The sequence below is a fragment of the Mandrillus leucophaeus genome, unplaced genomic scaffold (assembly GCF_000951045.1).
Source record: "Mandrillus leucophaeus isolate KB7577 unplaced genomic scaffold, Mleu.le_1.0 Scaffold71, whole genome shotgun sequence".
Classification (NCBI taxonomy): domain Eukaryota; kingdom Metazoa; phylum Chordata; class Mammalia; order Primates; family Cercopithecidae; genus Mandrillus; species Mandrillus leucophaeus.
In genome coordinates, this window is record NW_012107697.1 from 3,290,925 (window position 1) to 3,298,193 (window position 7,269).

General features: G+C 51.7%; 1 protein-coding gene across 4 annotated transcripts in view; it reads left to right on the forward strand.

Moving 5' to 3' along the window:
- The window catches only part of POU2F3 (POU class 2 homeobox 3), an 82,360-nt gene that overhangs the window by 15,277 nt on the left and 59,814 nt on the right, over positions 1 to 7,269 (forward strand). The gene's annotated exons all lie outside the window — the stretch shown is intronic.

Here is a 7,269-nt window from a genome sequence, read left to right on the forward strand (position 1 = left end):
ACCTCCTCACCGTTCCTCTCACTCCCTCCAGCTGACCCTGGTGCATCTTCTTATCACCTCCTTACCATTCCTCTCACTCCCTCCCTGGAGATGTTGGGGGATGATGATGGGGGACCCAGCAGGAGAGGGAGGTCCCAGTCTGTCCTTTGCTGGCCGGGGTAGCATGATACCCACCTACCCTGCAGACTGGAAGACTGAGCAGCATCCAGAGACTCAGGCCACTGCAGCTTTCTGGGCCTCAACCCTTCACTGAGGCACCCAAAATTACAGACTCCCCCAGCCCCAAGCTGGGAGTAAGTCCTTTTTGTACCTTGGACTCACCTTCCTCCCCCAGAAACGATAGGGCAATGAGCACCTGAGTGTGGAAAAGTCCTGAAAAAGTGGAAAAAGAATTTAGAAAGAAATGAGCAACCAAATTGGAACAAGTCTTAGGGCCTTGAGGAGCAGCCAGAACCCAGGCAACTGACGTGTAGCTACAGTCTGTCCCAACCCAGCCCCCAAGCACCTGCATAGACAAACAGACATACATTTCAGACCCCAGAGTGTGGGGCGCACGTAGAGGCAGTCTCTTTGCTGGTCCAGTTTGTTCTTTCAAGGCAGAATTGGGTCCTTGAGGAAGTTTGTGAAACTACAGGAGTTGCAGAGGAGATGACAAGTTGGAGTTTGGGACCAGCATTTGTCATGGGTCTGTGGAGACCACTTCCCCCCGGAAGGACTGGCGCAGGATGACCCACCCCTAGGACTGTCTAGGAGGCGAAGAAGTGGGAAGTGGAAAGGGAGGAGCCCTCCTCTCATCCCCACTCCCCACAGGCTTTGATTTGGAGGAAGAGGGCCAGAGTCAAACTGAGAGTACTTAAAAGGAAAGCGTCATGAGGTCACCCCAGCAGGGGCTTCTGGGGTTCTCCCACATTGGAGCCTGGGGGTCTGGCAGGACAGGGCAGGATGTGTGACCAGAACCCTCATAAGTGGCTAGGTTTCATTCCTATGGGCTTCAGACACCAAGAGTTCAAAGTGCCCATCTGGGCCCTCCCTGGACTGGTGAGCTTGCTGGTGGGCGCTTCTGGGGTAACAGCAGATCCCTGGGAGACTTAGGGAGGGCAGGCCTTTGTGCCAAGCCAGGAGCATGGGAAACAGCTGCAGGCATCTCCCAAAAGCATCAGTGCTGTTGTTGACTCAAAAAATAATAGGTGTTCATTTGCATGGCATTTTACATACAGGTTCCACGCACTGCCTTTCATCTCCTACCACTGGCACCACCAAAGCCCCCCATGTGTCTCCTTTCCTGCCTGCCACCTCTGGGGGCCTCATGGTCTCCCCCAGACTCTCCCCAGTCTTCCCCACCACAGCCTAGCCCACCCTTGGCTTAGCCCAGCCAGAAAAACCAGCGGTTGGCCTTGCCTGGGTGTGCCCAGTCCAGGTTTGTAAGAGAGGTGTGGGCCGGTAGCCTGGCATATCTGGACCCCAATGGGCACCTCAGGTGGGGACACTCCACCTGCCCCAGTAGGGGGCTTGCCTTCCCTTCAGCTGCTTGGGCTGGAAAAAGGAACAAAAATCTAAGCCAGAGCCCAGAGAGGTGTGGAAAGGAGAGGAAACTGGGTGGTTGCTATGACGATGGGGTCTCGGCGCCCAATTTGCATAGGGCGATGATTTCCATACTGCAGGGTGAATTTCCATATCCCTGCCTCAAAGCCTGTTGGGGTGGGGAGGGGGAGAGGTCATTTGAAATTCAAATGAGGATGATTAAGGTTTTCTTGAGGAGGGAAGTATGGACAAAAGGGGTTAAGCCTGCTGGCAAATGTCGGCTCCAGGGCTCCAAGTTATCAAAGGGAGGTGTGTACTTGACTGGCTCCCTTCCCACCCCATCTCTGCGGGCCCCCGGAGAGCTGGGGGTGGTTGGAGGAGTCTGCGCTGGGCTGGGAGTAATAACTTCTGCCTCACAGGAGAGCCGGCTGGGTCTCTGTCCCTTCCTGCGCCTGGGCTCCATTTCGCCCCTCGGTGTCCTGAGGACATCTGAGTTCATGGGAAGGACCACTGAGTGAGTTCTGGGGCTGAGTTCATGCCTTCCTCCCTCTGGTGACCTTGGATTGGTCATCTCAGGTTGTCTCTCAGCGAGACTGGGGAATAATCCCTGCACTTTCTTGTTTGGCCGAGGAAGTGTGAGGACAGATGGATTCTGGACTCATCTTTATCACGAACCTGCGACCTCACCTGAGTTACCGTCCCTCTTTGGGCCCGAGTTTGTGCATAAGATGAAGGGTCTGAATCTGAGGGTCTCTAAAACAACTTCCAGCTCTGAGATGCTGGGATCTGTGAACACACTCTAATCCTTTCACACACCAGTTAGTATTTGTAAGGCTCTTTGAGCGGTGTGAATTGCTGCACCCCTGAGTGTCTCTCATGTGTTAAGAAGGGTTCCTCTGCTCTGACCTTGGGGTAGTTACTTAAAGGCTATCTGCTCAGTTTCTTCCTTTATAAAACAGGGGTAACGATACTCTCTACCTCACAGTGCTGCTGTGAGGATCACACGAGTCAACATTTGTAAAGCACTTAGAAGAGCGCCTGCCGGATGATAATGCTATTTGCTATTATTAGTATCAGGAGGACAAAGTGTCCACATGGTGGGTGCTGTGACCACCAGCCACTCCAGGGAGCCTCAGTTAGGAATATGGCCTGTTTCCCGGGAAGGCTTGCCTATGAATTCACTCGTGGTCAGCACACTGTTGTGTCCACACACATCCAGGACTCTCGAGTTGGAAGCATGCTTCAGTGACTGTCACCCGACAAGAAGCCCACTCTGCCACCCAGGGAGATGCATCTGTCACATTAACCCACTGTGGGCTCCTCGTGTTGATCCTAACTCAAGTTTGTCTTTGCTTCTTAGGAAGTAGAAACATGGCAGGAAAAAGGGGAGGGAGCTGGTGGAAGCACCGCCTCCTCCCAGGACCCAGTGCTAAGAGATGGGGCAGATTCACTGAGACTAGATGTTATAGTTCCAGAAGACCTAAAAGTCCTTTTTTCCCCTTGAGTTTCTGCAGCAACTTCATATGAGGTTTCCTTTGGAGATACCATGGTGTAATACGGACAGCCTTTGCTGGTAGACAGATGTGGGTCTGAGTCTCAGTGATTTATTAATCAGTAACCTTAGGCGAAGTAATTAACCATTCTGAGCCTCAAGTTTCCTCATCTGTAAAATGGGGATAATAAGAACACCCACTCATAGGGTAGTTGTGAGGATTAAATACTGTCATGTGTATAAAATGTTTACTACAAAGCTTGGTGCGTTGTAAATGCTCAATAAATGTCAGCTACTAATTAATCCTTATTATTTGAAAACAGTGTTCTGCTGCCAAAATGTTTGAAAATTCTCTGATCTTGTCCTATTTTCCTATTTTATAGGGGAGGAGACCGGGGTCAGAGAAGGGGGATTATTTTCCCAAGGTCACAGCAGGAGTTCAAGACCCACGTTACCTTAGGACCCTCTCCCTGCCCCAGAAACAGGTCCTCTGTCCTTTGCTTTTGTTTTGTTCCATTCTGCTCTTTTGTTCTTTCCTTGGACAAAGCTTCCCCTCTCCCTACCACCCTTCCCTCAGAAGGGGCCCAGCACCGGGTGACCTGCTGCTGCCGTGTCTCGGGGTCACCATACCCTTCGATTCTCACTTTCAGGGGCTCTCTGTGACCCTGGCCTGGGGTCCCATGGCTCTAGCGTCTCACTGGCTCCTCCACAAGGGTTTTTGCTCTGTTCTCAGGGCCTCTGAGTGCACCTTTCCCCTTCACTCCAGCCCTGGGGACACCGCTCCAGAGAGGAGGGGAGAGTGTGACCCTGGCAGCATCACACCATGTCATGGAAAGGACATGGTTTCTCCACTCTCTGATAAGCCCTGACCCCACTGAGCCTCACTTTATTCCGTGGTAACACAGGATGTCTGTAATTCCGGCCGTGCAGACCTCACAGGCAGGGTGAGGATCAGATAAGAAATGGACATGAAAGTATGCTGCAAAGGAAGGAACAACTGCATTCGAACCAGGCATTTTGGTGCAAATGAACCAGGCATTTTGGTGGCCAGCACATGGACCTTGGGGCCAGAACTTGGAGATCTGAGTTCTTTCTCTCCAGCTCTGGAGCAAATGACCCTGGGCAAGTTACATAACCTCTTCCAGCTTCAGTTTCCTGATGTGTAAGACGCATTGTGAGGAATGAATGAAATGAGAGTATCTGTAGCAGTTTTCAAACGTGTGAGTTGCTTTACAAATGTGAGATCGCATCTCTAGGTGTAAGCTTTCTCACTCCACATGCACCCCTCTGAGCTGCACTGAGCACATCTTTGTGCCCGCCTGAGAGCCAGCGCCCAACCGAATCCTGCGCCTCTGGTAGCTCCCCCTGCTCTTTCGCTTCCTACCCCTTCTCACCCCCACTTTCCTCGGCCTGGGGGAGAGGACTAGGAAAGAGCCCCTTGGACTCTTACTTACCTTAAACCTCTCTGAGCCCCTTCCTCTGGCAAGGCTGGGGTAGGGCTGGAGCGGTGCTGGTCTGGAATCAATGTCAACAGAACCCCATGGGCTGTCATGGACAGAGTCAAGTCTGGGCATTGGAGCTCAGAGATTTTGTCCCTGCATTGCTATTTGCTGGTTGCGTGACCTTTAGCACATGGCTTGTCCTTTCTGGGACTCAGTTTCCTTACCTGTAAATGGTGGGTCCAGAACTAGGAGTCTCTGGTTCCTCTCTAGCACAAAACAGCTCTGATAGAAAAACAGCGTCTGGGTGGGGCGTTTCTCTGAGATGTGTTTTTGGGTGCAACTAGAACAGAGCTCTTATTTAAATTCCTTTGAAGTTGGACTTTTACTATTTTTCCAAGGCCAGGGGACTATGAGTCAAGGTTTTGATGGGGAACTTGGATCTTCTGGCCCCGTTCCTTGCAGCAGTGGCCTGAGTGCCTGGACACTTTTTTTCTGGAACCCGATGCCGTCTGCTCAGGATGCTCCTTCTGCTTAGCCCGGACCATGCTGCCACTTTGGCCCCTGGCTCCATGACTGCAGCATCAGTGTGTGGCCAACAGGGGATGGGATTGAGGCAAGGATCTCCTGTTGCATGGGAAGCCCAGAGGACCCCACCTATAGCTCAGACCGAGAAGAAATGTGGATTGTATTTCCTAATGAGCAAGGAGACCTTGGTGAGGAACCTTCCCTTTCTCAAAAAATGACATGAAAAATTGCAGTGGGAAGCTGGGGGGATGCTGGGCTCCTCTATAGCAAAGGCGTGTGCAGCAGAGCCCCTCTGTGCCCTGTGGTGTGGCCCTGGCCTCCTGGTATCTGTGGGACCAGCCTGGAGAGCAGGCTTCGGGGTTTGGTTTCGTGACTGTGCATGTGAAGGAAAGTCATCAGGATGCCCTATAGGCCATATCACAAGGAAGCCCTGAGGTTGGTCATGTTGACTCTTCTCTGCGTAGAGAGGTATGAGCTTTAAACCATGAAAACTCCCCAATCCACAGACTGTCAGGGGTGGAGAGAACCTGACAGATCATCCAGTCTTGGAGTAGCAAGTGAGTGTCTTCAGGAGCACTAATTCTGGTCATCTCTAATGGTCGGTGAGCCCTGAGTTTAGGGAAGAAAAAGGGAAAGCCAGGATCCATTAGTGATGTCTGAGTTTAGGGAAGAAAAAGGGAAAGCCAGGATCCATTAGTGATGGGCATGGCTTGCACACCTACTGCGCCTTTGCATTTACTATCCACACCCTGGCTTGACCCAGGACTTCCAGCTAGTGGAGAAATAAGACTCAGACCTCCCAACTCCTAAACCAGTGCTCTTCCCACAGTCCCTCACAGGGCCTCCTGGGTCCTATTCTTCAGGTGACTTCAAGGATTGCTTTGAGGCTCCTCCTGGATATTCCCACACTCCTAAGAAGGAATGGAGACAGCAACTTTTTGTTTTAATATAATGTTTAGAGGAAATTGAAGGCTACAGAGATTAAGCCACTTGCCAAAGTTGAGCATGAAACAGCCTCCAAAGTGACCCTAGAACCCAGTTTACTGTGTTTTCTAGACAGAACTCTGACCATTAGGCCACACTTCCCAATTCCTTGGATGAATCTCAAGTACCAAAAAAGGTAGGCACAATGTGGGGGCATCCTGGAAGAAACTTGTTCTAGGCTGGTTTAAATGACCACGCTGGAAGCTTCTCCATTTGCTCTGGTGGCTAGCTGCTCAGGAACGCTTCCAAGGTCCCAGTAGCTGAATGGTTGCTCTCCCAGGAAGTGCCAGCAAGGTGCCAAGTGGTCCTGGAGTGTCACTGGAAGTCTTACTGGGTTATACTGGAAAGTGGAGCTGGTGAGGAGAGAATCAGAAATGGGAGAGGCTCGGCCCCATTGCCGAATGTTCTCTGCATTGTTTACCAGGCAGAAGTGAAAAATCCTGCTTGAACAGTTCTCGGGCTTCCACCTCCCTCACCCAGAGAATTGCTCCCCAGGCAAACTCACATCCCAGGGCTGCCAAAGCTATGCAAATCAGCCTTCTAGGCTGGGCTGTTGGCTGTTGGCTCAGCTCAGAGGTGGGAATGCAGGGCCCTCCTAGGGGTCCCATGCCCAGCTCCTGGTGTTAGGGGCTCAGCCAGGGAGCTCAGGTCACTGTTGATCGGCGTCCACAGTGTCCACAGATGCCAAAGGGAGGAGAGGTGGAGGCAGAGGCTGCTTTTGACATTGGGCACCTCCTCCATTAGGATCCTTGGACTTTCTCTGCAGGACTTCATTGGGTATTATGACCATCTTGGCCTAAGGAGATTGTATTGGAATCCTGGGGCTCCCCAGAATTTTAGGGTGCCTTTTACCCTCTTGATCACTTAATTCAAATTCTGTGGACCTAAATGTTCTCATATTTAACCCAAATCCCTGCACCTGCAGCTTGGCTTCTCACTGGGAGCTGTGTGGTACAGATGCACAGTCCTGGGCACTGTGTGGAGCAGGGATATGCTGGTGTTGAGGGGTTAAGTTGGGTCTTCGATGAGTCCTCAGATGTCTGAGGAGTTTAACTGATGCCAGAACCTTGCACGGTGACTCATTCCTGTCATCCCAGCACTTTGGGAGGCTGAGGCAGGAGGATTGCTTGAGCTCAGGAGTTCCAGGTTAGCCTGGACAACATAGTGAGACCCTGTCTTTACAGTTTTTTTTTTTTTTTAAGTTAGCCAGTTGTGGTGGCACACCTGCGGTCCTAGCTACTGGGAAGGCTGAGGTGGGAGGATCGTTGAGCGCAGTAAGCTGAGATCGCACCACTGCACTCCAGC